The sequence below is a fragment of the Anas acuta genome, chromosome 1, assembly GCF_963932015.1.
Source record: "Anas acuta chromosome 1, bAnaAcu1.1, whole genome shotgun sequence".
Taxonomy (NCBI): Eukaryota; Metazoa; Chordata; class Aves; order Anseriformes; family Anatidae; genus Anas; species Anas acuta.
Genome location: NC_088979.1, coordinates 20040129 through 20062724, shown reverse-complemented (window position 1 = coordinate 20062724; position 22596 = coordinate 20040129). Strand labels below are relative to the sequence as shown.

The 22596-nt window shown below is 37.7% G+C and overlaps 1 protein-coding gene across 2 annotated transcripts in view; it reads right to left on the bottom strand.

Annotated features, from left to right (window-relative positions):
• Positions 1 to 21598, bottom strand: part of SGCG (sarcoglycan gamma) — a 136511-nt gene extending 114913 nt beyond the window's left edge. For both annotated transcript variants that reach the window (XM_068671628.1, XM_068671639.1), the window contains exon 1: positions 21442 to 21598. The gene's annotated coding sequence lies outside the window, so the exon portion shown is untranslated. The remainder of the gene's footprint in view (positions 1 to 21441) is intronic.
• Between the last annotated feature and the right edge of the window lie 998 nt (positions 21599 to 22596).

Sequence of the window (22596 nt, the reverse complement as noted above, 5' to 3'; positions counted from 1 at the left end):
CTTCCAGGGGATGGTATAAAAGTTACTGACTGAAGGAAGATTCTTTAACCAAACTTCAGGCCCAGGGCAAGAAGGAAAGAAGGCCTGGTCCTCACTTCCTTTACTGTTTTCAAAGGGAATTCTTGGAGTAAGAAGGTAGTGAAAACATGCCATGGTACAGTATTATTTCAGGGCAATGAGAAGGCACATGAAATACAGATGACGATTCTGCACAGCACACGTGCTAAGAATTTACACACGTTGAAGAAGGAAGGTGGACAAATTCTTAGAAAATAAATCCATCTAAAACTGTCACATACAAAGGCATGCCATTTACCTTTGCAAATTCTTGAAACATGCATTGCTAGATTGCAGCGTAATATTCCTGAGGAATATCACTAAAAGCTCAATGTTTACTGTCCTTGTATTCTTTCCTACACATTTGGTGTGAGTGACTGTTAAGAAACAGACGAGATGGAGCTGGAGTATTTCCAAAGTTTATCATAAATACAGCACTGGAGATATTTTAGTAGCATCCCACACACCTTTCATGTTAAGGTGAGCAAAGGCATAATTCATTTCTACCTGCAACAGTTCTAGACTGAGCTGTTGTCCCTGTATTGGCCTCACCAATTAGCTGTCAGCTCTGGAGCAGGGCATGCACGGCACCCATCACAACATAGATTAATGTTCTGAGGCTGATCAGGGTGTCTTGGGAATAGCAAAGAATGCTACCCTGTCTACGTTGGAAGGAATCCAGGCCATTAAAAGAAGTCCCATGCATGCAATGCACATTCACCTGATAAAAACCAGTCAGGGAATCCACAAGTCTTCCTTGGCAGTCCACAATCCTCTGTAAAGAGCTACACACCGCAGATGCCACAGCTATATGCATTATGTGGCGACAGTCATGTAAGTGGACCCAACCTACTACTCCAGTGCAGATGGTATGAACATATATCCCTATAAGCTTGGTCATTTAAAATATGATTTGTGGACATGCTCTCTAGAGTTGACTATGACAAGACCCACATTTAACTTGCTTAGGTCAAAGTCACTCCTCAGGTACAAGCTGGGGGTTGGTGTGCTCCAAAGAAAATTACAGCATGATCACAGATGCCAAATCACAATAGTTCTGTTACCTCATGATGCTGCAACACATAAGACAGGATGACCCTAAATAAACTCTCTGGGATCTGAGCTTCACCGGTGGTGACAGTAACAGCAACATCACGTCTGGGCAATTACTGCAAACCAATGGCTTGCACAGACACTGTCACGAAGCATTTGAGAGGTAAACAGGTCAAGAACAAAGACGCCTAAATTGTGAAAGTCCCAAGGGCTCTGAAGCAGTTGCTACACTGTGGTCTACAGTTGTGTGCAACTTATATGCAACTTAATTTTCCAAAGTCTCAGGCTTGTAAAAAAACACAGATATAAGTCAGTCTTAACTAGTCATCAGGTGTAGTCAATGGAGATTTCTCTCTGAAGTCTTTTTCTGATTATATTACAGTGTCAGATTCCTTGTCGCTTATTGTTATACCCAAATATTTTATTCTTTGCTGGACAAGGATACATTATGAACAGACTGCCTTGAGAGTGAAACTGTCTAATACTAATCCACAGTCTGGCTGTTTGGGATTTCTCTTGGAAGAGTAAGTTGTAGGCTGCAATAGCCAGTAAGTGTCTGAATCTGGTCTCCCACTTCCCCAACCATTTCTTGCAGCTTATGATCAAAAAGGTAGATAGATGGCTCATCAAAACACCCTTTTTCAAGTTATGGTATGAAATAAAATTCAGTAGTCTCCAGCGTAAAATAACTCCTTTGTTTTTGTTCTGGAGAAAGATTTTGGTCTTTTAAGACTTATACCCACTGCATAATAAATTAATACTTTACAGTAACCATATGTGTACTATAAACCAAGTCATAAGTTATTTTAAAGATTCATTGGACTATGCACAGGTCATATTTAGCCCAGTGAAACACATTCCAAAATATTGCCCGGCATACTCTTGAAAAGAAATAGTTAGTCGTTGTGAAAGGGCAAGACAGTATTTTTATTTTAAATTATTATTTATTTTTATTTTATAAGTTGCATACAAGAAGTTCAATATTATAAAATGCATTTCCTTTCCTACTGTCTAATAACATTTCTCTTTATTTAACTTGCAGGAGATAAATCACAATTCTTTGCGGTATTCATATTTATTTCAAGAACTTTAAAAAGTACGTCATAAATACAACCTAAGTTGCCAGTGTGCCAAACCCTGTAAATATGAAGAAATTTATATTCTTTTGGCTGCGACCTATAATTCTTCATGATGACAGCTTGGACATGTAATGTATTTGCAAAGATCACTTATCCCTCCCTCAGAAGGGCATCTTAACCTGTCCTTGACATCTGCTAATAATTATTACTATGTCCATGATTGCCTGATTACATATCCTGTACCAGATATTTCTCATAATCATTTAAACAGGTGTCGTATATTTCAAGAATATTAATATTCCAAACACCTAATATTTACAAATATTTAAGATTTGTCATAAGACTGACATTCACTGATAAGCAACAGATTTTTTCCTTTTACCTATGCAATGTGAGATAGTTGCTTTTTATAGGTTCTTGAAAAGGGTGATACTCACGCATTGCTAATGAACAAGAATTCACTTGATGCTTAGCCCTCTCTCAGTGACTCTCTTTTCCAGAAAGCCTTCAGTGTCAGGCCACTGTCTGAACCAATTGTATCAGCAATAACTGCACAAACCACTTCTGGTGCTTTCTTCTCAAGACCACAGAATGGTTGAGGTTGTAAGGGACCTCTGGAGGTCCCCTGGTCCAAAGCAGATCCTTGGGACAACAGCCAAGGAACAAGCGCTTATTGATACCTGCAGTGCACTTCCAGTGGGCCGATATTCAAAGAGCACACTTGCTCTCACGTGGTGGCATATACGATCTTGTGCCAAGGGAGAGGCTGTAAGCACTTAGAAAAAAGATAGTGGCTGGAACTAGATGGCCATCTCAGAACAATCCACAGCCTTTTCCGGGTATTGTCCCACTTCATTTTATTTTATTTATTTATTTATTTTGAAAAGATAAGTTCCAGAGAAGGGCTAATCAACTGATTTTGATGGCAGCAGCTTACTCCAAACTACCTGGAGTAGCATAAATGGAAGCTCATATGAATATGTAGTGAGCCTAATATTTCTGGAGAGGAAAGAATGACTTTTTTATTATTATTTGGTTATAACGCTTTATTTTCAGTTTTGCAATAATATAAAGGAAAAGTTGAGGACTGACACATTTGTTAAATGTTCTTCCCTTGGCCAGAAAGGTTACTGTAACCTTGTTTGTTACTCATAAAAGAAAACCAAGATATAATATTTTTCTTTACTTGATATATCTGAACTGCCTGCTAGTATTGCTTTTGATCAGTTATTACATAAAGGTCAAGCTGCTTTGACACCATGCAGTTTCAATAAGGTGCTTCCACGATTACGCTACAGAAAACACTGTGACCTTAAAGTTACTGTCAATGCAAGTTTGATGGAAATATGAAAAAGTGATTTGTGTAACCAGGGAATGTTACATATCAAAATGCATCAAGTCCATCTAAGATGAATACATAACCAGATATATAAAATGCATTTATTAAGGGTTTGGTGTCCTAGAGCTTCTTCTGAGGTAACATTGATAATGTATCAGGATTCCATTCTTCTATACCTTGCAAAAGGTAAACAAAATAATAGGAAGGAGCTGTGATAAAGCACAATTTTTTTTTTCCTCAGTTATAAAAATACTGATTCCATGATCTATCTGCTGAAATAAATCGTGATTTCTTGTTACAATTTCAGCAGGGCTGGTCAGTTAAAAAATAAAGAATAAAAAGGTAGGAAAAGTTTAAAAGACGTAATTGAATTCTTATGAAATTGCAACACTATGTGACACTTGTAAGTAACACTGTGCCTTCTGCCAGTGAACAAAAGGTTACATGGCATAGGGAGTATCTCCTGTCACTAAAAATGCTATGAGATTTATCTGCTGGGAAAGCTGGAGCCTAGAACACTATGAATTTATTTTAATATCAGATACATAACTGAAATACAGCTTCTCAGTGACATATTACTATGTATTCCCTGCATTTGCATCAAATCTAGGTTAGATTTGCTACTAAATTGTAAGGTCAATACTCCAAGAGACACAAGGCATTTTCAATGGCATCAAATGGTGTCATATCTTTCTTGAGTAGTTATTTCTACAGATAGAAGTGAAGCATTCCAGGAAGTACAAGACAGGGTAATAATATGCAAAAGAAGAACAAAGAAAAGGAATAAAAGACAAAAACAAAATGAAGGAATGAGAAAGTGTGGAGTAGATGGAAACAGCCTGTAGTGGTAAAACACACTGACGAGGAACAGCTGCAGATAGAGAAGTTAGGACAATATATGGAGAAATAGACAGGAACAGCTACTGTAATATATATGTATATACATATAAAAGGAAGATGATGCAGCCATGTAAAAAAAAAAAACAAACATTCACACACAATCTCAAATTCAACTCAAAATTCTTAAATCTAAGTGCTTTTAGAATAGCAGGCTGCTATTGAAAATTATGTTTTGATGGCCTGGTAATAACAGATACATAACCTGCTAATGTCATCAATATCTCCATTTACTCAGGATACAGGACTCTTGCACAGCTATGGATGATGACTAGTGACAACTCACACAAGGAAGCAAAACAGTAATGTTAACAGTTTCTGTTCACAACGTTTCAAAATTACCATATAAAAGAATAAACAAAAATAGCAGAGAAGTCATAAAGGCAATGCCAATCATTTACCATTACATAAACAACAGAAGTTTTATCCCTGAATAAAGAGTATAAAGACTAATTCATCAGGAAGGAGTCAGAGATCCATCATTTCATGGAGTAGATGGAAAGCATTTGCCACCACTGATCACTGGAAACTTAGAAAAGTTTCCACTTTCCTCAAGAACTAAGGGGGTTTGAAGAAGAAGCTTTTACATTTACATGATTTTATGAGTGGAGATGATTACTGAAATTTCAATACTACTTACCAAAATTTAATAGAATCAGCAAATGGTTTGGGTTGGAAGGGGCCTTAAAGCCCAACCAGTTCCATCCCCCTGTCATGGGCAGGGACACCTCCCACCACACCAGGTTGCCCACCTCCAGGGACGGGGCATCCACAGCTTCTCTGGGGGAGACTATTCCAATGCCTCTGAGTGAAGAATTTCCACTGAATATCTGTCTACCCTCTTTTAGTTGAAAGCCATTACTCTTTGTCCTGTCACCTCCAAACAGAGTCCCTCCCCAGCTTTCCTGTAGGACCCTGTTAGGTACTGGAAAGCCACTGTAAGGTCTCCCTGGAGCCTCTTCTTCTCCAGGCTGAACAACCCCAACTTCCTCAGCCTGTCTCCTTAGGAGAGGTGCTCCAGCCCCTAAATCATCCTCGTGGACCTCCTCTGGACTCACTCTAATAGGTCCATGTCCTTTTTGTGCTGGGAGCCCCAGAACTGAATACAGGGCTCCAGGTGGGGTCCCACAAGAGCAGACCTCCCTCACCCTGCTGGCTACACTGCTTCTGATGCAGCCCAGAATACAGGTGGCTTTCTAGGCTACAACAAGCACACATAGAACTATTACTTAAAAATCTGAAAGCTATAAAAGTCAACACAGACCACCAAATTTCCACGTCAGTGTTATCCTGAAGTATCAGCAAAACCACTTCTTAACTTGTTCTTGACTAAACAGTGAATATTGTAAAACTTAGTTGCAGTGAAACATAAGTTATTCTTTCAGAGAGTTTGTAGAAGTAAGCTCACTTGTGACTATCTACAGTAACTGAAATACTTCTTTTCCCTGGACACAAGAGCATTTCACCTACTTCCACTTTAATATTTTCTATTGGATTAGTATCTGAGTGCTCTGACTTTTAGAAGTGTCATAAATGTAGTTTTCATAGGGATTCATCATCTATCAATTATACATTTGATAGTCATTGATTGTTGAAACTTTGCTTATAATGAAACCATAAAGATAATGCAGGAAAAAAAAAAACACAAAAACTCAATTTTCAGTTACACTACTACCAACTCCTACTCTAGTTTTAGAATCACTTAAGTTCTCCATTACATTCACTTAAATTCTTCATAATTACCAAAGCAATTCTTAGTACAAGGCAGCTCCTGAATTTAAAGTAGTTATTAGCACAGACAGGGAATATTTAACCTGAAAGGTTGAAGTAAATTGTATTTCTGAACATACATATTTGCCAGTTATATGATGCTAGTTATTTGATTAATTTTGTGATTTTATAAACTCTTTCAAGAGAGTTATTTTAGAATGTTATGTTTAAAAATGCTCAGGTGTAACATGTTAAAACAATGCCAATGAGTAAATGTAGTGCACACATCTTCCCATGGCATTGCACTTGCTGTCTAACAAACTTGCTCAGCAAACAGTTACTCACTTAAACTTAGGAGCACAGCCACAGGATTTTCAGCAACAGAAGTTGTTGAAACTCAAACACCCACATATATCTGCGCACATTATGCAGATAGCTATCCCTAATATGACCATCTCTACCAATATATAGGCTACAGTATGATCCCATGCACTGTTAGGATGTACTCTCCACTTCTTAGACATAAAGGTATCCCTTCCTTGTTAAAGGACACTTATTTCACATGCTGTACGAGTATACCATTTCCCGGAACTGTTATCAGAAAATTATTATGATTTTAATATCCACTCTGAATAGATAAATTAAACTGGTTTATCTTTCAGACATTTTTATATACCAGCATTGGGTTCTTCCTATTATCAACACACAGTTGCTGTCAGTTTCAGTTTTCCACTTGTTACTGTCAAATGGTTCCAGAGAATAATGATATAGTGTAAGACTTTTACAAGAAAAAGATATAATCTTTTATTTTCATTAGAATCACCCTATTTCCTTAGTCTTCTGTGACTACTGAAGATATCACCAGCTGTCTCTATTTCTCATGCAATACCAGTTGCATGACTTATGACATTTTTTGACTTGCGACACTTGCATATGTCTTGTGCAGCCTGCAACACCTTATGACTTGTGACAACAGCTTGGAGCATCTCAATTTTATCTCTTTTTTTTTTTTTTTTCCTCCCCTCATTAAAGACCTAAATTGTGAAAAAGCATAATTCACATACTTTGTGCTAGAGGAGTTTACCTCTAAAACTAACAGGAGGAAAAGACATGCCAGCATCTCCTTTGGAATAATGTCTGCATTAATAAACTCTTCAGAAGGACAAAGAGAAAGAATGAATTCAGTTTGCTGAATTACTCAAAGAAAGTCACAGTACTCTCTCCAAGCGTTATCAAGATCAGTAAAATTCTGTTATGCCTGTTGCAGCCAACTGCAGATACAGCTAGTTAATACAGCCAAGTTCACTCAATCCACTTGTCAGGTAGGTATTTTCTTCTTTTTCCACTGCAGATAAAATAATCAAAATACTCTCCCTGATGACATTACTTAGCTTATTGCCTTTGTATGAATAGAACAGAAGCAAAACATAACCACATTTTTTTCTCCTATGTACATTTATACTACTGCTATATATACAGATTTTTTCCATTTTTAGTACTCACTTTACGCACCACAAAAAGACAACCCAGTCATTTTGAATCACTGGTGTCAACTGGGGCAGCACAGGTATTTCACAGTTTGGTATTTTCCAAACCTGGAAGTCTTCTTTTGGCTTTGGGAAATGAGTGAGATTCATTCATTTCTCACTGAAGAAAAAAAAAAAAAGAAAAAAAAGAGAGAGAGAAGGAAAAAAAAATCTATATGAAGGTGTCTACCTGTCAGCAAAACTGCACTCTGTCAATGGAGGGTTTTCTCAGTTACCTAAGCAAATTCATTTTAGGTGCCTCAAGGTAACCCAGATGCGGGAGACTACACACCCTCCTACAGCAACAACTACTGGCCAGACAGGACACCAGAGGACCCAGATGTCCATCTTTAGTCAACTGAATTGTGCTCTCACTAGCTACTTTAAAAGTAGCCTTGGAAATAAATTCCTTTAAAAAAAGAATCATCCATAAACACAAGCATGATATTTAATTAATATGCATATTGACAAATATGGTGTTTCTCTCAAGTAAGAAGGAGGCTGACAATTTTACTCAGAAAGAACACTACAGCAGAGCAAAATCTGAAGACAGTGAGCATGATAATCTTTGAAGGTGGTATCGTATTTGTAAAAGTTTAGCAGATCTCAGTAGGTCAAAATTGGATTGGAAATTCCTTCAGAGGAAGTTAACTCCCAGGAGGGATCCTGTTTGTGTAGACAGTGATATTGATCAAGAGAGACCTCTTTATATTTGAGCTGACGTTTCAGTAGGATCCTTTTCCTTATGAAAGATCTTATACTTTCCTTAGTATCTGTAAACCATATTAGCTCATTTGCTGCACCTTGTACATAAGAGACAAAAAACAACAACAGCCAAACAAAAACATTCAGTATCTCAATTTGCTAAGCCAAATTCAGGTTCCAAGGAGGAGTCTTTTGCTAACTACTGAAGAAATTCAGGCTTGTGTTAACTTTTTAGAACATTTAGCCATGTCAATAAAAACGTAATTGCTAGGAAAAATGAATGAATCATAGCCGTATCTGTAAGGTAACCTTCTAGTGACCTCATTCAAAGTTATATCTCTCTAACTCCAGTAGGTATTCCAAAACCTTACAGAGCTGCAGTTTAAATGAAAACAGCATTTCGCATCCAGCCATATAAATTATTTTAAACTAGTCACTTCTGTTGTTAATTAGGAATTTCTGCACACTGTGCAAAAACACTGCGAGCCCATGCTCATCATTTACACAATGAGCTGGAAGCTGCAGTACACATGGTAAAGAGACTGACCCTGAGTCAGAGATTATACCTGAAAATGACAGTACAATCAATAAGTACTAATGATGGATAGATGAGAAGCAGATTTTACAGATGGCCTCAACTCCTGGGTATTTGCACGAGGACCTGATTTTTGGATAGGCATGGACCTTGAAGTAAGCCTGTCAGCCGAGAATGGATGCAGCAAATGTCTTTGCTGGAAACATGGGCTGGAAAAATGAGAAACATTGTCTGTCATTGCCTGCTCATCAGCTTGATGGCAGAACTAAAGAAAACACATGAATCAGCATACATGTCTAAAAATGATTATTTGGCAATATGGGGTCTTCAATCAGTTTTGCATTCATCACAGATAAATGTCTGGAATGTTCAGAGATGTATGTGCAGGTGCCAACTACATCAAGCGACCTAAAACAAGAATTTACTGGAATGCTTAGGCACACTTGCAATTTTTGTTGGAGTGAGGGACTGAATGGATTTGTTATTAGCATATTTCTGGGCTCAGCTGAGCAAACAATAACAGAAGATGCTGGTTTTGGTTTACTGACTGAACTGGCTGCAAATTAACTGATCATTCAGATTTAAAAAACACCCTGAATACAGAGCCAAACAACAATTGTCAAAATTTACATGTTCTTTAAAAATATTCTCAAGTAAGTAAGTGTTGTATGAGACATTGTATTATGACAGTAACAATTCTCATTAAAAGTTTTAGATATTTCCGTTGTCTTAGATTAACACAAGAAAAGATAACCCCCAAACTGAGAACAGTTTATCAATCATTAGGCTTAATGAGAAGATAACAGAGGCACAGAGCATACTTAAGGGGAGGGAGGGATATTTTTCTTTTACTATAGATATTTGTCTCAGATTTAAGATTTGCATTTGCTTATGGGAATGAGAAAGCAGTAAGCATGAAAATTCCCTTATCATATACAGATACGTCCTTTATGGCCCAAAGACTAGCATTCCAAAAGGAGAATAGGAGAATTTATTCATACTCTCATGAAAACAGCCTTTAAATAGGAATTAGAAAGCCAGGTGCTAGTTGGACAAAGAGTGGAATCATATATATATATATATATATATATATATATATACATACATACATACACACACACACATATATACACATTACGTATATAAAATTATACAGTATTAAGAACCCAGTAACCCATGTTGATGAGTTACTGCAGACACTTCAGAAATATAATGTCTTCCCCTACAAAGAAAGGTCTGATAGAACTGATATTTTGCTCTCAGTCCAATTTGCTGTTGAGAAGACAATACAAAAGGCTATTGCAAGATAAGAGGAAAAAATAATCCTTCCCATAAATTTATGCATTTTCCCTAAAGCAATGTTATTTAATTTGGGAAACAAACAAATAAACAAACAAACAAAACAAAAACAAAATGTATTCACTGTTGATCTAAATAAAGTTGACTTTGCATTTCTTTTAAGAACCTAGAATTCAAGCTTTCATTAGTCTTGAATTTACTATAAGCCCAAATATGGAATGCTTGATGTTAACATGAAACCAACTACACTCCTTAAAATGTAGTATCTTTAATTGTATTTTTAATTTCTTAATGTATGCCTTCGCATTTAGAATCAAGAAAGACTGGTGTAATAGTATAGTATTGCCATGGACTTACACCAAAGCAATATTAATTTGCATCAAAAACTGAAGCATGTCTACAATGCTTACTTAACCTGAAATAATCTTCTGGAACAGGAAAAGTCCTCTTTGATATCTTGGGCAAATTCTTTGCAAGACAGCTGTAAAACCTGACTGAATTACACTTGACTGAAACTTCCCGGTAGTTCCCTCCTTGAAAAAGCAGTGATGAGGATACTTATCCCCCAAAGCTTAGTGTTTTTTGGGGGTATTTAAGCCAACTAGTACCACAACTTAATGTCATGATTATTAATAATGTTTTGGTTCAAAAAGTGTTTGGACAACACTCTCAGACAAATTGTTTGGTGTTTGGGTGGTCCTGTATGGAGCCAGGAGTTGGACTCAATTATCTTTGTGAGACCCTTCCATCTCAGGATGTTCTACGATTCTACAGGTTCAAAGCAGTAATAAGTGATTCAGACCATCTAAATTGTGAGTTACCTCTTTCTCTGTTTAGACTGAACAAGAAGCAAGCCTCGAATTAAAACACAACTTTTGACAAGATAATTTAGTTAGACTCCTGTAGTAGGCTATCTGAATACATTCCTTTAAGACGTACATTTGCAGAGGAACACAGCATACACGGCATACAGATGAACAGAGCAGCGACCATACTTGATATGTCAAGTCACTATCTTGTTTCTGACAAAAAGAATGCTTATGAAAAGAAACGTAAGAAACATTTCAGGCCAAGGACTGATTCAGTCATTGACACGTTCATCCATCTCTTTACACATGAGATTATCTAAGGACTCCTGTGCACCATCCCACTTGATGGTTACCAGCGAACTTACAGTCCATCAGTCTGAAAAACCTGCTTTGAGTTTTATGTGTGCCCTCCACAACATCCTGTAGCAATAATTTTGACAGCTTAATTATTTAATAATTTGTTTTATTTTATTGCTGGTAATTTCACTGTGTGTTCTCACAGAATGAGAAATGGTGAATAATGAGCCCATTTTCACTTTTTTTCGTACCACTCAATGTCATTGACTTCTATCATATTAGCTTTTAGCACCTCTTTTACAAGCTGAAGAGCTCTAATCTGTTTGATCATCTGTTGAAGAGTACAGCATCTCCTTGACATGTTTTCTGCCTTTTGCTGAATTGTTTATAAACTTGTATTTATTTTTTGAGATAGAACTCTAACTGCATATGGTATTTAAGATTAGCAGAAATATTTTCCTCACGATGAAATTTTTACTTTAAATGCTGTTCATGGCTCCTATTCTAATCCCTAATATTTAATTCACTTTTCTGATTTTCTGATATTTGTCTGATATTATATTTTTCTGATATTAATAATTCCAGAACTCCTATTTGAGAAGCCAACGGTATTCAGACAGATGACTGAGGGCAAGGGCCAAAGCAAAGATCCTTTAAGATCCTTTGAGAAGTTCCTTAGTGTACACTGAGAATAAAAGTTACATTCCCAGGAAGTAACACTGCTTTTTTGTAGTAACTACCTTGATTAATTCACTATTATTCAGCTAAAGCTCTCACAATCCTACTATCTTTCTTCTTCAAATAATTTATGAGTTCATTTAACAGCATGTGTTCCAGCACTTCTTATCCCAACACCTCACTGGTAATCTGTCTCATCTGGGAAAAAAAACGACCATTTATTCATACAATCTCTTCCCTATGTTTTAAGTAACTATTTGCTCCTAGTCAGAAGCTGCTGCTCTCCTAAAGCTCAGTTTTTTTAGAGAGTTTTTGGTAAGAAATTTTAAAAACCTTGACGAAATTTATTGATAATTCTCCTGTATGTCTTTGCTTATATCAGAAGACAAACCCCAAACAATTATCTCACAGGGCTGTATTCCACAACTGATTGTCATATCATGTCAAATATCGAGGAATAAGTTATCATGCTGAAGCACTTGACAAGGAGACTGGAGATATACATAAACACCCTCTCATTGCTAGCAAGGGAGACCTCAATCAGATTTGGCACACGCAACCTGGGAAGCAAACTCTTCTGAATTTTAAACCAGCTCTTTAATAGCATATTTTCCTTGTAGATATGTGATGGAGAAGGAGGAAAGCAGCAGCAAGAATCAAAAACATCCTTCAGTGAACAGAACTTTAAACAGAGAAAGTGGAAGCAATAGAGGGCAACATGACAAAAAGCCTACAAAGACTGCCTGTTGGAATGAACTGATCCTCGAAAGTGATCAAACCTAGTGGAGAAAAAAGGCACGCAAAGTCCAGTACACTAAAAGATCTGAATTTCTACAATCAGTACATGATCAGGTAGAAGCTGTTAAGATTCATCTTTTGCTGGTATTCAGTACATTTTCAGAGCATCTGCTTTTTTTTTTTTTTTTTTTTTTTTTTTTTTAACATCCATTTATCCCTATTATAAAATAACTGGAAAAAAGATGTTCATCATCCTTCCTGCTGACACCGGTCACAACATAAAGCAGAAAGCAAGCTTCATAAAACCAGCAAGTCATTCTAAAATAAGTATAAGGTATCTGCTCTGTCAGTTAAAATGGAAATATCCCTCGGAGCATATATTTTTCACTTAAATTTATTAAAATTATCAACAGTCTTGAAAAATTATCAACAGTCTTGAAAAATTATCAACAGTCTTGAAAGAAAATACAAGAATCCTCCCTCCCTGCAGAATGTCAAAACTGCTCTTCATAATTCTTCAATTATTTAGGAAACTGGGTGCTGAAGCCAAAGCATCAAGTGTTTTGCAAAGACAATATATTTTCAGGATTGCAATAATAGCGTTAGTCACTACATACCACATGACAAGACCCCTATAGCCTGCACCATTCAAGGTTAAAAAAAATAATAAATAAAAAGGAAGAAATTAATTTTTCATCTTGCTTTCTCCTAATTAAGCCTTACTTTAGGCTATTCTTTTCCTAAAGCAAAATGAAAATATGAAAAAAATAAGTAAATCATTTTTGCACAAGCTGCTAAAGAACCTTCCCCTTCTTTAAAAAGAAAAATCTTCAAATGTATTTTAAAAACATTAATACTTTTTTTCCAAATAACAAATTGAAATGTTCTTATGATGCTTCCTGGTGTAGAGGAGAACTTCTACAATTTCTGTTAGCTCACTCTAGTTGCAAACATTTATATCTGCTCTTTTGACAAGCTGATGTATGCTCAACAACATAATTAATGTTTTTCTAGCCTTTTAAATTAAAAAAAATAAATTAAATTTAAATTTTATTTAAAATTTTGGAATCTCCTTTTACAAGAATTCGCTTGACTGCAGACATGTTGTTCTAAATATTTGCAGACTGGCTGATCTCTAACCAATTCCTTCTATGGATAGAATACCCAGTATATGCGACAAAATATATTTGTTCTAGTTTGACAAAAGGAAAAGAAGGAAACAAAATCCTGCCACTAAAAAAATAAATAAATAACCAAAATAAAGTATTTTCAAGAGACATGATTTTAAGATCAAATAAATAATAACAAAAAAAAACAACAAGAAAACCACACTTTTAATCCTGTTGAATTACTCTGTAGGAGTCTGAAGAACTGGGTAAACTAATTGATGAAAAGTCAATCTCACTTGGTGATATAACATATCCAAAACATCATGGTTTCTTGACAAAGGATACCCGGGTCCCCCCCTTGCTTTTTGCTTTACATAATACACAGTACTATCACGAGTTGTCAGTTTTCACTGTCGATTCCTGAAGTTGATGAAAGAACAATCTACATGCATTTTGAACTTCACAAAACTCCAAAACACTGAAATGAAGGAATTGCTTCTCCAAACAGTATTGATCCTGAATGAGGCAAGTGCCAACCTGTGAAGTAAACATCCATATTTTCACTGACTGCAAAGAGTAAACAAGCATATTGGCATGAGTCTGGTTAACCTGCCAGAAAAGGGTGAAGGAATAAACACTAAATGTTCATGCAGCTGCCATCTGAGTGAATATACTATACAATGTTAGTTGGAGAACACAAAGAACCAGGAATATATATGCTACCATAAAGCAAACATACTGTACTCTATCATAGATACAAAACAAAGCAATTCCCTAACCATAATGTTTTCTACCCACTAACAACCATTGGCCCCAGGCCACTGCAAAGAATCTGATGGCGTCACAAGGTGGGTGTCTATAATTGCCTTAAAGATTTTATATATATATGGAGTGAGAGACTATTAAAGTTGTTCAATTTGACTTATCTTGCACTGACCAAAGCGATTAAAGAACTTCTTGGGATCACCTTGCACTAGCCATCCACTAAGGCAACACAAGGCAACAGTAAGACGTCTCTGTCTACAGGGCTTTGGTGAGTATTTGCCACAAAGTGAAACATTAGTTTCAGGGTCCTGAGTACTCTTGAATCAGACAGTCCTGATAGCTGTACAAAAATAAGTATCCTGCAAGTCAAATAAGTATCCTGAAGTCAATTCATATGCAGTATCCTGCATATGAATGAACTAGTTTCTTGAATCACTGGGAAGATACCTGCCAGGTTCACCATTAGGAACTGAACTTGCAAATGTGTATAATGAGTTACTTCAAGTAAAAGAATTCACACCAGCTTCCCCTGTACCTGAGCACAAGAAAACTGCAGAAGTTTTTGTCCTTGGCTTGCACCAATGTAAGTAGCATCTGTGATCAGAGGAAGTACTGGCTTCTTTGGTGCATCAGTAGTGCTTGCAAAGGGTCCCTGAAACCAGATAAAACCAGAAAATTGGAAAGGCAGCAGAGGAAAGTAGATCAAAAACCATATGCTGTTGTGTCCAGTATCCTCAAAGAGGCTAGAGACGTTATCCCCAAGGTAAGCTGCTGAATGTGGTCTGTAGACCCTCAAGGTAGATGACAGTCAGTTGAACGACCACTTTCTTCTAGGTCCACATGGAAGATCTGACAGAATAGCTACTATCTTGGACATTTTTAGAACAAAGGACTTTGAATCAAAGAAGAGGACTTTGAATCAAATACATATTCCTTTAAAAGAAGTTTCTTCAGACACACGCACTTCTTTGGAAAGCTCTGAAAGCTGCATTTAGGACATGCAGCAGAAATGAAAAGCCAAAGCATCCAGAAGGTGCAATTTACTCTCAGGAGTACGTCTGGCCACTAGCACTGGGTGTCTCCAGCACTGATGAATCCTTAGCATCAACTGGGAATTCTGTAGAGACAGCAACTTCTCCAGGCATTGAAACTTGTGCCTGGAGAGGGAAAACCAAAAACAAAACCAAAAAAAAACCCCACACACAGCACAAGAGTTGCCTTTTTTTTTTTTTTTTTTTTTTTTAAGTCAAATGGATGGACTAAGAGAGAACACTCTCTCACTCCTGGACTTTATTACCTAGTCCTGAGAGCACAGACCTCACCAAAGTACCCCAAATGTACTTTTATGCTGCATATGTGTAAAAGCATTCTCAAACCTTGCATGTAAAAGAAATAATCCTCCCTTTTACTGATAGAAAAGGTGAAGATGGGGACTGCTGAACTGCTGGAATGTTCTCCTCCAACATCCCTAAGTATGCAAAGTGACTGCAAGACTGAAATAGAGAAAGACAGTCACCAATATCCACTACTCTATCTCCAGCAGATCTTGGCCTCCTTTATAATGCTTAATGAACTCATCATGTGCTTGGAAAGATCTGGAGATGACTTCCCAATCATCTAGGTAACTGGGTCTGACTTCCTTCCAGGTCCATGAAGAACACGGGTCATCCAAGGAGGAATGTCCCAAGAGAAACAATGATATAAGCTTGTATTTCAGACAAGAGGATGGGTTTGGCTGGCCCCAAGGCACAGTAAGTGATTTTCTAAAAACTGAACATTCTTTCTAAAGAAGAGGCTTCAAACCCAACATCAGCTCACATGACAGTGACTGGGTGGAAGGCCCTCTCTAGACTTCCACTGTGACTTCACCAGTAAACAGTTTTCAAAATTGCTTAAAACCTTCTTTCTCAAATGATTTTGGGGAGTTTGTTTGAGAGTGAAGCAAGAAATTCCACTGTGTTTTATCAGTCAGATTTTTCCATTTCAGTTCTCTTTTTGTGTTTGATTCAAGTATTTGTAGACTTGTGACCCTAGCACCAGGAAAAGACTGAGTACATTTTATCTGCATGCATGCGTACCTCTGTGAAAAATGTATTTAAAAAATAAGAGATTCTTAAATCTCCTACCAAAAATCTTCATACAAATTTTCATAGAAGAATTATGTCTAAAATAATCAAGCAAGGGAAACAGTATTGCTCTATGATTTTTCACAAATATTTTTTCAAATTAGTTCACAATTCCTCATTCATACAAACTTTATTTTGGAAAAACTGTCAGATATCTAAAGAACTTCTTTATTTCTGAAATCAAATTTCTGTCTTCAGCATACTTAAATATACACTATTTTGTAATGTTTGTGATTAGTGCTTGGCTTTGTTTTGCACACAGTTTGCAATTTCTTGAACCCTGAAACATTTTCCTCAAAACTGTCCTATTCTAAAATGTATTCATTACAAATGTACTTTTCTGTAACAGAGAAACATGTTTTTGCTAATAATTTTTATGATAATAGATAGTAATGGTTCACTGTACTAAAACCCAAATTCCATAGATCAGTTCTTATAAACCTGTAGAGACAGCTTCTATTTATTTTCTAGACACATAATACTATAAAGTTTTTAATTTGTTTATAATAAATGTTCATCAACACAACAGAAGTGATGGGTGCTTAATGCACACCCACAAATAAGTAATTTATTTGGATATTTTTGTATAATTTACATATGTTGCAGTTCACAAAACTAATCCTTCAATTTCAGAAGCTGATTATTTGTGTGACTTAAATCAACAGCAATATTGACAAATATATTAATTTGGAATATCATGGTGTGTCTCTCCACTGAAGTGGAAAAAAGATAATTAGATGTTCAGTATTGTTCTGTTAAATTTAAGCCACAACATATTAGCAAGAAGCAAGTAAATTTAAGATCAAATTTAATAAAATGAAAATTTATTAAGAGACTTTATATTGCTAAGATTTTTAGGGATGCACACCCCTAACAGTCAGTTTTTACTACTAAGTTTAGTTTTCCTCTAACGTTTCATAAATGTGTACAAATGCTGACCTTGCATGACCTTTAGGCTTCATATAAAGCATATATATAAATTCTGTAAATTCTACATATAAAAACACATAAATTCTACTGTAATTTGGCATATTACTTCAGTATTTTGGCATATTATTTTCCATTATTTGCTGACAAAAATCACTTATTATAAATAATTGTCAGAAACTAAAAAGTAAAACTACAACTTATATTACTTTGGTAATTTTCATGAGGTTTGTGAACAGCATTTTGATTACAAATAGTATACGTGATATGATTGCAATGTACCTATCCCAGGGTTATTTTGACCTGACATCCAGGAAAAGGTATTTTGTTGCTCAATGAAAAACTATTGTATTAGAAAGAATTTTCAAACTGAAAGCACCAGGAATACTTTCCTTGAAAACTACATGTTTTGGTAACAAAAATCTACACAGCAGAAATACATACCACTACTTTGGGTTTTACAAGAGTTGACAACAGACAATAACATCCATATTTATGCACTCATATGGTATCTCCAGAATGAAACCCACTGCGCTTTTAGGAAAATATGTTACAACATCATATTCAGAGAATCTTTACCATCAATTCATTGACAAATAGAAAGATTTAATGATCTCCTCCAGTCCATCCTGCTGGATACTTATTGTTTTATTAATAGCTTAGTTGACAGAGCATACTTGTAAATCTGAATGTGACACTAGCTTAGGACAGCTACCAGTCTGATAGTAAATAGGATTAGAATTCATAATTGAAGACACAATCTAGTAGAAAATAAAGATGCAATTAAAGAAGGTAAATAAATAGTTTGCATAAGAATAATCAACTGTGAAAATACAGGATGAGGATAAATAGTATGCAGCTATTCTTCAGAAAGATTTTTTGGTAGCTATTGTTGAAGAGTTAAAAGTGATCAGCAATAGCATACTCTTGCATAAAAGACAACACACTGGGTTTATAAGTACTGCCTTGAGTATAAACTAATCTTTCCACTTTACTTGTTGGTAAATCTACAGCTTCATTCTTTATAGATGATACTCTACCTGAATAACATGCACTGAAAGGAGTTCAGCAGAAAATATTAACTACCAAAGGTCTAGAAAAGATCTAAAAAGAAAACTGAACAAAATCAGGAGTTTTTCAGCTGAGTGGAGACCTAGTGAATATGCAAGTGAAGGCAGGTTAGAACACACAGAATGGGCATGCAAAGTGAGAGCTCAATCTGCTATCTGCAAGAATACTACTTGGTCGTGGCCACCAGAAGGAATAGTTTCTCAAAAGCTAGCCCTTGTGCAGATTTGCAATATGCACTACTCAAAGCTTGTGCTCTTCCTGAACTTGTAACTAAAATGGATTTTTCTCCAGATAGTATTTCATTTCTTGACAGTCTCTTTCTCCTGAAGAGGTAGTACACTCAGTTAACTAGTTTCACCATGATTTACCTAATCCAACAACACCAGACAGCTTTTTTCTATCATGGTTTAACAGAAGCCTTCAAGAGAAGACTTTAGATTACAGCAGTACATGGCTTGGAAACAGAACCAAGAAAAATGGTATAAATGCAATATAGTCTTCAGGTAAAAGCAAATGTCTCAATGCCCAGGTATATTTTTACCTGAAATCCTCAAGGTACATATTATTCTTTAATGTTGGTAACTTAGTTTTTAAGGAAAAAGTTTGTGGTCAAGAAAAACACTGAATTCCTAACTTAGTTCTCCTTTTTCCTTCCTTTCCAGACTTCCCATATTTCCATACCTTAACAGCACTGTACATACCTCATTGGCTTCACCTGGCCATTTTAACTGTTAAAGATTTCACATGCTGCAAAAGAACACTTGCTTGACACATAGTAATGTTTAAGCGTATGACTTCTAGCACTATCTGGTTTTGACAGCAATAACTCTATACAATTTGAACATGGTAAAAGAACAGGAAGCTTATAAGCACTTGAAGCATTTTCTTCATTACATCATAACAAAGTAAAATTCTACACTCCACCTCTGGGTAGCTTAAGCACTGCTGCACCAACAATACTTTTTAGAGTTTAAGTGAGATACCACTATGAAGAAAATGAATCAAATACCTGTTTACAGAATTGAACACTGAATCCTTAGGCATCCAATATTAAAACTCTAGTCAAAATCCAAAGTCAGACTCTAGTTCACTACAGTAATTCTCTATTTTACCACTTAGTTACCCCCTAGCTGTCACTTTACAAACGATATATTCAGTTTCACAAAAATACATTGAAAAGTTAGTCAATGACAGTTCAGAGTGACATCTTTTAATGCACTACACATGCTTGCTGCTATGCAAACCAAGTTTTAACTGTCATGTTGTCAAGAAAAACGATAATTCCCTAGTCATATCTATCTTTCTAAGCAAGTATGAACTACAGAACATTTGACAATAGAAAATTGTTTCATATATTTAAGAAATTCTGTCACTTGCATGAAAACTTAGGGAGAAGTTACATTCGAAGCTGACAAGGAGAGAAAAAAAACACAGAACACATAGAGGTGGAAAGCATTTCAAGTTTTATATATAATTTGTACTTCTCTTTTTTCAGCCCTTAGTTGAACGCAACTTAAAATCCATTAATAAAAAAATTGAGCATACATAAAAATGCAGTCTCAAAGCTGCACTTGGTCAATAACTTTGATGGACCTTCATAGAGAATGTAACTGTGTTTATTAAAAAAAAACACCAACACAAACTCAATCTGTCATTCGGATTAATCAATGTCCAATGAATAATCATTGGGATTACCTGCAGTAACAGATTAATGTTGCTCAGTCTATTCTCCTTTTGAATGCTCCCCTAAATTTGTTATATTGTAAAGTAAATAAATAAAAACTATACATGCTTTTCTAATTGAGAGAAATTAAGATCTTTACATTTGATTTCTTTCTTCGGATTTTGCAAGGAATATAGTGAGATTACATTGGCACTATGAAAATATGAAAAAGTGGACGTAGAACATTCAGAATTGCAGATAATACAATTCTTAAAGTAGCTTCTCTCAGATTTAACCAATGGAATAAGCACAGCACATCCTTTATGAGAAGGAACCTTTCCTTTGGCAAATCTTGCTTAATTGAAGTGACTTAAATCTTTTCACTCTCAGGGCAGTTTGCAATGCACTTCTCACTTCTTTGGGCTGGTAAGGAAGCAGGCTTTTGAAGATACGGATTTTTTTTTTTCTTTAAGCTGGTTCAATGTTGCTTTGTAGCAAAGGTGCCCAGAACCTCTGTGGGGCACCCTGCTCGCTTTTCACTCCTTAAATGATTTTAGAAGAAATAACCAAAAAGATGTGAAACTGACTTAGTGTCTTTGATACAAACTGAGCAAAGGAAAGCAAAACACCACCGTGGCACACTTGAAGCGGGATTTAGCCTCCCATCGCGTTAATTAAAACCCACACCCTGTACTAAAAGTTGACAGCGAGCCCACAGATGCCCAGCAAAGCACGACCCAAGACGAGCCGCGGCGTGTGTACAGCCGGGCACAACAAACACGCCCAGGTCCCCGATGTAGCGCTGCGCGTTACTACTTTCTGGTAACATTTTGTTTGTTGCTTTCTTCTTCCTAAACACACCCGGGGCTGTCAGGGAGGGCACGAAGCCCCGGGGAAGGCTGCCCCCTCCATCCCCCGCGGACACACACCCGGTCTTATCTCTGCAAAGAGCCGGGCACGGAGCCCCCCGGGGCTCGGGTCCCGCCGGGAGAAGGGTCCTGCAGCCCCCGGGAGGGAACTTTTCTCCGGGCCGGGGGCGAGGCGAGGGCTGTCGTTACCTGATGCCGCCGCTGGGCTCCTGGGCAGGGTCCCCGCGGCTCGCTGCATGCCCGAGGGGCTTCATCCGGCTTCCTCCCCGCAGGCAGCGCCGCCTTCCCCGCCGGCCCCGCAGCCTCGCCGGTGCGGCGGGGAGGGAAGGAGGAGCGGCGGCAGGGAGGAGAAGGGGCCGAGCAGGGGGCGGGCAGCGAGCTGTGCCCGCCCTCAGCCCCACGGCGGCGTCGGGGGGGAAAGCGCCCTTCCCTGCTCGGTGTCTGACATGGTTCGGGCTCCCTGAGGGCGACGCGTCCCGGCCATGGCAGAACGGGGGTGCCCGGGGCTCGGCGGCGCCGCCAGGCAGCGGTCGGTGCCCATGGAGGGCGCTGCTGCCCCGCTGGGCGCCCGCCTGAGGCGGTGCTGGGACCACATCCCTCGGGAGCCTGTCCCAGTGCCCGAGCACCCTCTGGGTGCAGACCCTTTCCCTAACCCCCAGCCTGACCCTCCCCTGTCCCAGCTCCATGCCGTTCCCTCGGGTCCTGTCGCTGTCCCCAGAGAGCAGAGCTCAGCGCCTGCCCCTCCGCTCCCCTCGTGAGGGAGCTGCAGGCCGCCATGAGGCCTCCCCTCAGCCTGCTCTGCTCGGGGCTGAGCAAACCAAGGGACCTCAGCTGCTCCTCATACGTCTTTGCTGGGCAGGACAGCTTGCAAGGGGCACAGAAGGAGCATAGGGTAGACACTTAGGGAGGTTGAGGAAGTATGGGATTGGGAAGTTTGGGAGAAGAAAATGGGATCTAAGAGGTAAGGAGGGAAATTGCCAATGACAAATAACTATGTCTTGTAGAATAGGAGGATAAATGACAAGTGTATCTTTTTTCTGGCAAATCTTACTATCTAGAAAGGCAGAGAATACTGAATGCAATCAGGATAACCGTAAAGGAGAAAAAAGTAGGAATTCCTAGTTTTACACTGAAGTGCGTCATTGATGTATTCACTGCAGAAATGAGAGGAGGAAATGATGAACACCAAATTCATATCTTCGTCCAGGTTATTAATTGTGTGGAATAACTCCTCCCCCACTGACTTCCCACAACTTCCTGGCATGACCTAGAACACTTCAAAGTGTTTGTCATTTTCAATCTCGTTCTGGTCTCTTGCAACTCTCTGCTTGTAGCTCAGTTGTT